The sequence below is a fragment of the Tympanuchus pallidicinctus genome, unplaced genomic scaffold, assembly GCF_026119805.1.
Source record: "Tympanuchus pallidicinctus isolate F22 unplaced genomic scaffold, pur_lepc_1.0 scaffold12, whole genome shotgun sequence".
NCBI lineage: Eukaryota > Metazoa > Chordata > Aves > Galliformes > Phasianidae > Tympanuchus > Tympanuchus pallidicinctus.
Genome location: NW_026294637.1, coordinates 17,476,998 through 17,485,258, shown reverse-complemented (window position 1 = coordinate 17,485,258; position 8,261 = coordinate 17,476,998). Strand labels below are relative to the sequence as shown.

The following is an 8,261-nucleotide window of genomic DNA, read 5'->3' as shown; positions in this document are numbered from 1 at the left end:
TGAAGCTGCGACCTGATTACCATAAGCAAGGCACTGCAGATGTACCTCTGCAAGCCCAGAAGCACCAGGGGAAATGAATATATTAGTATTTATCATATTAATGCAGATCAAGCTGGGTATTTGTTCTGACATTTCAATAATAGCTTTTTCTATTTTTTTTTTTTTTTTTTTTAGGCAGAAGCTTGTATTTTCTTCTGCTTTAAATAATTCATTGTTACATTAAACTTATTTTAAATTGGGGTCTTTTTTTCATCAAACCAAAACTTTATTTGGATGGCCAAAGGGGAGAAAAAGTATAAATGAAAACTCTCACTTTTCTCTCCTCCCTTCTTTCATTCCCTCTCTTTTTTCTCTCTTGTTAAAATCTCTTAATCAAAGTGACAATCTGTCTTTCCCAGGAAGGAAGCTGGTGCCTTTGAACAGTGCTGCTCCAATAGCTCTCTGCTTTGATGTGGGATTTAACTTCTGCCTTCAGCAATCTCAAGTGCCTGTGTATGCATGCGCTGTGTGTCTATGTGTACCCATGTGTGCTGCTGTACGTGTCACTGCTGCACATACACATCCTAACCCAGCCCCAAAAAAGAGAAAGGGAAGGGAAAGACAGAAAATGCCATGACTACACGTGGCAGTGATGTGATCCCTGCGGAGATGCTGTTGAGCACAGTTCAGAGGGATCCTTGTTCTAAGCCTTTTCCCACAGAATTTTTCAGTGACATCTTCAAGCCCTTCCATCTTGCTGTTAACCCTTGCTGTTAACTTCAGCAAACACAGAGCAGCCTGTTACAAGAGACTGACACCCTATAGAAGGGCAGGTATGTGCTGGACCCTGTTCTTACAGTTTGAGGTCCTTCTGGACAATGGCTACAGAATGATGTGTTCACATCCAGCATGTCCCTATTCTCATCGTACTCTCTCCTGCTTTGGCAATTGTTTCTGTCTTCCTTTCCTTTAGCATTCCTGATCTCAGTACTGGCTCTGGGGAATAACAAGGTCTTTATCTTGTTACTCCACTCTGAGGTACAGCACAGCTTTGTCTGGTACCGCACCGGGATGAGCTTTGATCACAGGAAACACAAACTGAGGCTTGAGCCAATGGACTCCCTTAAAAGGTTGAGCTCACCTTGCTCTCCATGGATCCAGACAGCATCTTCTTTCCATCAGCACGGGCTGCTGCCCATTGCAGTCTGGCTGCCCCAGTGCATGGTTTGTTGAAGGAAGGACATCGCAGAAGCTGAGAACGAAGCAGAGCTATTGACATCTTCCCATTTCACAGCCAGAAAGTTTCCTCCCTACCACGTAAGAGAAGCACAGAGTGCTGCTATGCTATGATTTTACCGTGGTTATTTATCAAGTAATTCCCCAAGACCTCCACTCCTTTTCTAGTAAGTGCCTTCTAGGATTTCACCTTCCCAGTCAGTACTGAGACCTTTCTCATCCTTCAGAAAAGTTTGTGGTCTAAGCAAATCAGATCTTTTGGTTTTGTGTACACTGGAGATTCTACAGGTGCTTCTACTTACAGAGAGTCTTCCCCAGTGGTTTCCTCAAGCAGCAGACCAAATGTATAAACACTTTACAAAATAATGAACAGCATGAACCTCAGAACTACAAATCTCTAAAGCAACTCTCAGTTAGAGAGAACAAAACCTCAACAAAACAGAATCCAGTTGTGCCTCAAGTTTCCTCTGCCAGAAGTCATTCTTCAGAATAAAGCTGGTGTCCTCTCATTCTGGCCCGCTATAAAGAGACTGATTTTCTTCTTTTTGCAAGGCATGCAATGAACTTCAGGTTTTCCCCACTGATCTTTTGTTTTAAAACCACATGTGCAAATACATACCGATAAACATTTACACAGAAATAGCAGTGTTGTTGTTTTTTTTTTTTTCCTCTGGTTTTGTCTTGCATGGTTTATTTCCTGTGTGTGTCCTCCACTTCTTCCAAAGGTTACTGAAAAGTGTTGGGAATCTGACTCACGTTTCTACAAGCTCTGGGGTAACATGCTGGGAAACAAAGCCAATTTTCTCCCTACCTTCTCTAGAAACATCTGATGAGCCAGTGTGTGGGACAAACTGGGATGATCCAAGTCTTTCTCCACTGCACTGCTGGGGAAACGCTCTGCAAAGAGGGAGATACCACAAGAGATTCATCCAATTTCCAACATCTGCACTGCAAGCAGTAGATTGTAATCAGTCAGAAAATAAGGACAACCATAAGGTAGGACACAGTACTTCAAACAGCGTGGGACTTCAAGCATCAGAGTGTCTGAACAACTGCTGTCCCACATTCTTTTTTGACTGAGACATTCTCTGGCCAACCTGATCTACGCTGCACAGACAACTGCTTCATCCCTCCCTATTTTGAGAACCTTTCTGCCCTCCCATGGCATTGTCTCAATAACTAAATACTGACTCCAGGACCTTCTCCCCACTCCTGCAGGTCCCTTCACCAAGTATGTTTCCATAAATCCTCCAGTAGGCCAAGCCATGGTTTATATATGCTTTCTGTGGAGCAGTGAGAGAGCGTAACAGCTGTCACTTAAAACAAGAAAGCCTTGAATCCAGTGATAGGCTGCCTATATCCAGGGGCTGGGGGAGAAAGACTAGGGATAAATTTGAGGTAGAGTAGAGCAATCTAGAGAATCTGGAGTCCAGCTCTGTGTCACCTGGTGTACACACACGTCTGGAGCCTGTATATAGTGTGTATACTCAAATAAAAACCAGGAATATAATCTGGCTAAAGAACCCCTAGGTCATTGCAAACAATCAAGTGAAGTAAAACGATGGGCTAAGCACAGGGCACTGCACATAGCCACGTGAGCCCAAAGCTCCCTCCCTCCCTGTCTGTGATGGTGGCATTGCATAAACCTGAGCCTCTTGCTGTCTGCAGTCACTGTGCTGTGCTCACCCTTGCTTTGCATTCTGCATCTCCCTCCTGAGTTTTCCCACCAGCTTAATAGAGTGTGCACCGGAGAAAGTTCCCCCCGGCCCCTACCCTCATGCATACCCAATCAGGTCTTCTGATTATGCAAATTAAATACAGTAACATCACCCCCTTGCACCTCTACCCCGCCCTATTCCAGCACAAAAAGGAGAAAAAAGTAACAAACCCTCCATTCATAACCAGAAACATTAATTATATGTAATGATGGGCAGTCAACTCCCCGAAGCGTCTGCATAATTACTAATGCTAATGGATTCAGAGTGCCTCTCTCCTCCTCGTGGAGGAAATTTAATTGGAAAACGCATAAAAGCGGGAGGAGGATGCTCTGAGCAGCCTGAAGTGGCACAGGCAAAGCAGAGGAGCTCTCTGGAAATGAAGGATGGAACCTGGTCACTCCCTATCGGCTCACGTGGCCAACCTACTGCTTCCTCCTCACCTGGTCCAGCATCATTACTGTTTCTGGAGACAGGCACTGGAGGGATCAAGGGACAGGAGTGAAGAGTGTTCCAGTTAGCTGCTTGAACCCCAAGGGGATTAGAAAAATCAGACTTAATGAAATCAGGAAATGCTCAACTAGATGCCTCAAAGACAGCAAGCAATGTATGCTCCTTTCCTTGGCAGTCAGACTCCTTGGGGCCTCTCACCCCACACATTTCCAACAGCTGTCTCTCCATTCCCTGTCTGCAGGTAGCTGCTCAGCTGCTCTAAGGCAGACTTCCCTTCTTTCCCTCCACCTCTGCCAGTTCCGTTGCCACCAGGCTCCGCTCCCCTTCCCCAGTAGAAACAGCCTCAAAGCAAACAGGGTGGTTGCAGCACCACACCAAGGATCTCACACATCCTCTGCAGCCTTAGGTGAATGTCTTCTCTTCTGTCAACCTAATGCTGGCTAAAGGAGGTGGCAGACCTCCATCTGATCCAGGCCCCCTCACACTGCTCCAGGTCAGCATTTCTCTATGGTCAACATTTTCTAAGGGGTCAACAAGAGGCTGCCTGTGAGTTTTATCTTCACTTCTTTCACCTATTCCCCCTTTTCGCTCCCCATCCCTCTAGAGCTTTTACCCAGTCTGGGCGCTCATCCTGCAGACAGCACTTGTGATGCGATGCTCCTTCCACCCCTCTGCCTGAGGCCCGGGTTCCTGAATTGAGATAAGTTTCATCCTGCATCGAGAGCAGCTGGTGAGGCAGCAGATGGCTGGGAATCTGTAAAAAAAAAAAAAAGAAAGAAAAAACTGGGGCTGTGACAGCAGCATTTTTATTGTTCACTCATTCCCACTGCTGCCAGACTGAATGCATATCAAACAGGGTACATGCCCTTGCAAACACTACCAGCCGACAACTGTGCAAAGTGGTGACAAAGCCATGCCAAGCTCCCCAGCCAAGCCCACCTCGTGCCCAGAGAGCACCTTGGCACCACTAAGAGACTCCTGTAGAGCAGTGCAGGGAGAAGTGGCCCCTTCAGCCTGCCCTTCCCCTCCAGCCTGCCCCTCTGCATCTGCCAGCAGCAGCTCAGCATCCAGTGGGACTGGACACTGCTCTTTTTCAAACTGTGCCTATAAAGCACACCTTTGGCAGAGCATAAATAATAAATAACAGCAATAATATGGTCCCCTGAGCAAAGCAACATTCCGTCAGCAACAAACCATCCTGTCTTTCCTTCTTAACATTCCAGTAGGTGCCCACTGCAGCCCCCTGCTCCGGGAAGGGTTTGCACATCTGCTTTTCATTGCAACCAGTGGAGAATTCAGGGGAGGTCTCAGCTGTGCAACCTCCTACTGTTGTGAGAAGAGTTTGGTTCACTTTTCATACTTGTGGGTGGGAGGGAGCAGAGCCAGGCACAATATTGCTGTGGCGATGAATCGTGCCCTTCCTGACTCCCGACTTGCAGAAGCAGCAGCTGCTCTGGGCCTGGGCCTCCATTTTAAATGCTGCCAACAGCACAGAAATCCAACTGACATCTACATGCTTCAGAAACAGTGCCTCAGGCAAGGCTGGGTGGAAAAGGTTTCAAACATCCTTGTCCACTTCTGCCTGCTCACCAGGGACCTCCTGCAGGAGCCGCAGAGCTCAGGGGATGCTGCATGTTTGCAGCACCTCCACAACACAGCTGAGCAAAGCCCACGGGAGCTGAAGTACCAGTACATGCCTGGGCATTTCGTACTCATGTTTGTTGGAGCGACTGATTCCACCTCAGTGTATTGTTTGAGCTGTCTGACTTTGTAATAAGCAATTCTGAATTTTACCAGTAGTCCCTGTTTGCTGTGGACTCCAAAAACCAGGGTGTAAACCACTTCCTGTGGGGGATTTCTAAAGTTCTTTGCCTACCGTTGGATTTGTTTGGTGCTAATGATGGCACATATGGGCATATAGAAGCTTTGCCTGCATCACAAGCACTTTGAAATCAGCCCTGGTGCACGTTTGATCCATTTTCCAATGCTGCAGAAGCACACGCAGTACTAGGCATACTTTCACTCCCTCCAACTAATTCCAAAGCAGCGGGTAGCTCAGCATCCCTGCTTCTTGAAAATGGCCTTTTTTCATTCGTTTATAACTACAGTAAAGAGAAGGTTGAATCATAGTAAATACAGGAAAAAAAGTGGGGGGTTAGTCAAGAGTTCAAACTGACAAATCTGAACTTGTAATAAAAAATTATCCACGCGTGTCTAATGAGAAAGGGAGAAACATTTTCTTGATCTTGTGCTAATCCCACAGCAGCCCACAGGCTGGAGAGGAAAGCAGTGAGGGCAGTTTGGTGTGACTTCACCCCAGAGCTCTGTTCTTGCTTTCTAGCCCCATTGCCCTGCAGCTCCTCCGAGCTCACCTGGGCTGGATCTGGGGGAGAGAGGAGCTGGAAGGTTTCCTTCAGAGAAAGCAAGTGCTCTCTCTCCAGGCCTGCAGTGAGGTGACAGCTTGAGAATGGAGGATATCACTGAGTGAGAGCTGGAGGACTGGAAGTGACTGAGAAAGGCACTTCAGATACCCACTTCCTTGAGGCAGGCTGTAGCGACTCCGGGCAGCTGTGGAAAGACTGCTTCACCTTTTCTTATTTGAGGTGGAGTGCTGATAAGTGATTTCAAGCAGCAGCACTTCACACTTCTGCAGCATCTTCGAGAGCAATGGACCCTAAGAGTCTTTAGAAATTTTAGATGGAAAGGGCCTCAACTGCCACTAGGATCCAAAAGACAAGTGGACAGGCTACAGCCACTTGTACAAGAGAAGCTCACCTAGAATATTGGATTTTCTGAGCCTGCTCATCTCTGCAGATGACGCCTCCCTATACTCATCGTGGCCTAGTTTCTGACTGTGCAAGTCCCAATGTCTGCGGGTTGCAGACCCACTGAGCAGGATGAGATCTGAAATGAAAACCAACACCAGCAGCTATTTCCTTGTGTTCTCCTGCTCTGGTAAGAACCCCAGTGTCAGTGGCAGCTTCTTAGCAATAGCTCAAGGTGCAGAAGACAATGCAGGAGATTCAGTATTTTGCAAGATGGCTGGATACGATTTTGCATAGAAGGGAGCTGTAATTGTAAGCAAACTCACAACAGGGTGTGCAGAAAATGTTTCTGGGTGGGACCTGACAGTCTGCCACCAGCAAGGCAGCATGCAAACAGGCACTGGAGGACTGCTACAGAACGGCTTCGAAGAACATTTCTGAAGATGGTTATTGGGTGGAAATGCAGAAAGTAACAAAGTGGCTCCTGTGAAACCGCAGCGGCACAGAACAGCGCTGCTCAGAGTTGTCTGCACAGATCTCTTGAATCAGTGGCAAATTAAATAACGCTGCTTCTACGAGATTAACCCACAGCTAAAACGCTGCATCTTCATCAGGCAAAATCTTTGTTTATTGACAAAAATATATTAACTTCTTTTTCAGTACAGGAAACAAAGACGTTCTGGAGAAGGACAATTTTATTTGTTGTCTCCGATGCTACAAATTTTGGAAATATCAAAATATTCAATAATCATTTTCAGCTACAACGTTGAAAAGGAAACCGCCCGTCATCTTCTTCATTACTTGGAAAGCAGCACTGAAAATTTCATTCGGAGTATTTTCAAAAGTTAAAGATTTACTGTAATGAAATTATTTAAATATTGGCAAAGTGTCTCCACTTGTAATTGGTAATGTTTATAAGCATTTGTATGGGGAGTTATATTCCCCTAGGCTGATGGAACACAAGAATAACTCATATGGCAAGTATGCTTCTGGATGCACCGTCCCTTCATCAAGAAGGCTGCATTCCTGAGCTTTAAATCTTCTGGCCTAATCTTTCCAGCATTCCCACAGAGCATTTCTATAGACTACGTGTGAAAAGATTTTTCTTAATGTTCATAAAATTGTGGTGTGAGTTTGGCGCAGGAAAAGAGGACGGGGTCGTTCTGCAGCAATTTTTAAGCTCTTTCAGGAAAATCAGCACTAGGAGGCACTTTGAGAACTCCACGCCACTTATGGGCCTGCCACAGCGTGCTAAAAGCTTTTTAATGGCACAGCTTTAAAATTAAAACAATGGCAAAAGACATTAATTGAAAGGTAAGTTACAAAGGGGAGCTGAAGACAAATTATTTGGCCATAAATGCAACTTTAAACTAAGAAAACATTGTGTCCAGAAAAAAAAAATAATAAAAAATGAAAAGGAACTGTATTCAGCAGTATGCATTAGCTCTCAAATGTCTCCCTTCACATCGCAATTAACTAAACTGCCTTAATCCAATCCAGCCGCTGAAAAAAACAACACTGTTGACTCCTCAGGAAACCATGACAATTACTCAAAGGCTACAATTTGTCAAAAAGCCTTGTGGAGCTGGACCCTGACTGCAGCATAAACTGAGAGACTCAATAATGTGGACGATGAGCGCAGAATTCAGCAGCCCTACAGTCAAAACTGGCCAATTAAAATTAAAATTCTGAGTCTCAATCCTTGTACCTTGCGGCACACATCACGTTCCTTCCTTCCTTTCACAGACATAGGAATAATATTTTCCTTGAGAAACAAACTTAGACTGCAGAAATACCGACTCTGAGTTTCAAGTTAAAGTCAATTTCAATTATACGTGCAAAGTGTTTTATGGAATTATTCTAAAAAACACAGCCACGTTGGAATGCATTGAAACGGCTAATAATTATTATAGTTTAGACATAAATTGACTCTTAGGGAAATGGAATTTTGTATTTGCAAGCAACGGAAGAGCAGACTGGAAATGCTAAGGAAAAGAGCAGTTCTTCAAAATGGCCTCTAAAGCAATCAGCTAATGAGGTGGTTGTGCTAATTCTTGAAGATCAGTACCTTGATTCCAGGAAATGATGATGGAAACTAATGTAAGGCATTCCC

General features: G+C 45.2%; 1 long non-coding RNA gene across 1 annotated transcript in view; it reads right to left on the bottom strand.

The window, feature by feature from the left end:
- Window positions 1-1,125: 1,125 nt before the first annotated feature.
- The window catches only part of LOC128075614 (uncharacterized), a 41,636-nt gene continuing 34,500 nt past the window's right edge, over window positions 1,126-8,261 (bottom strand). Inside the window, exons 4-6 of the long non-coding RNA XR_008203920.1 lie at window positions 3,997-4,137; window positions 2,027-2,163; window positions 1,126-1,231 (exon numbers count right to left, since the gene is read on the bottom strand). This is a non-coding gene — a long non-coding RNA (uncharacterized LOC128075614). The remainder of the gene's footprint in view (window positions 1,232-2,026; window positions 2,164-3,996; window positions 4,138-8,261) is intronic.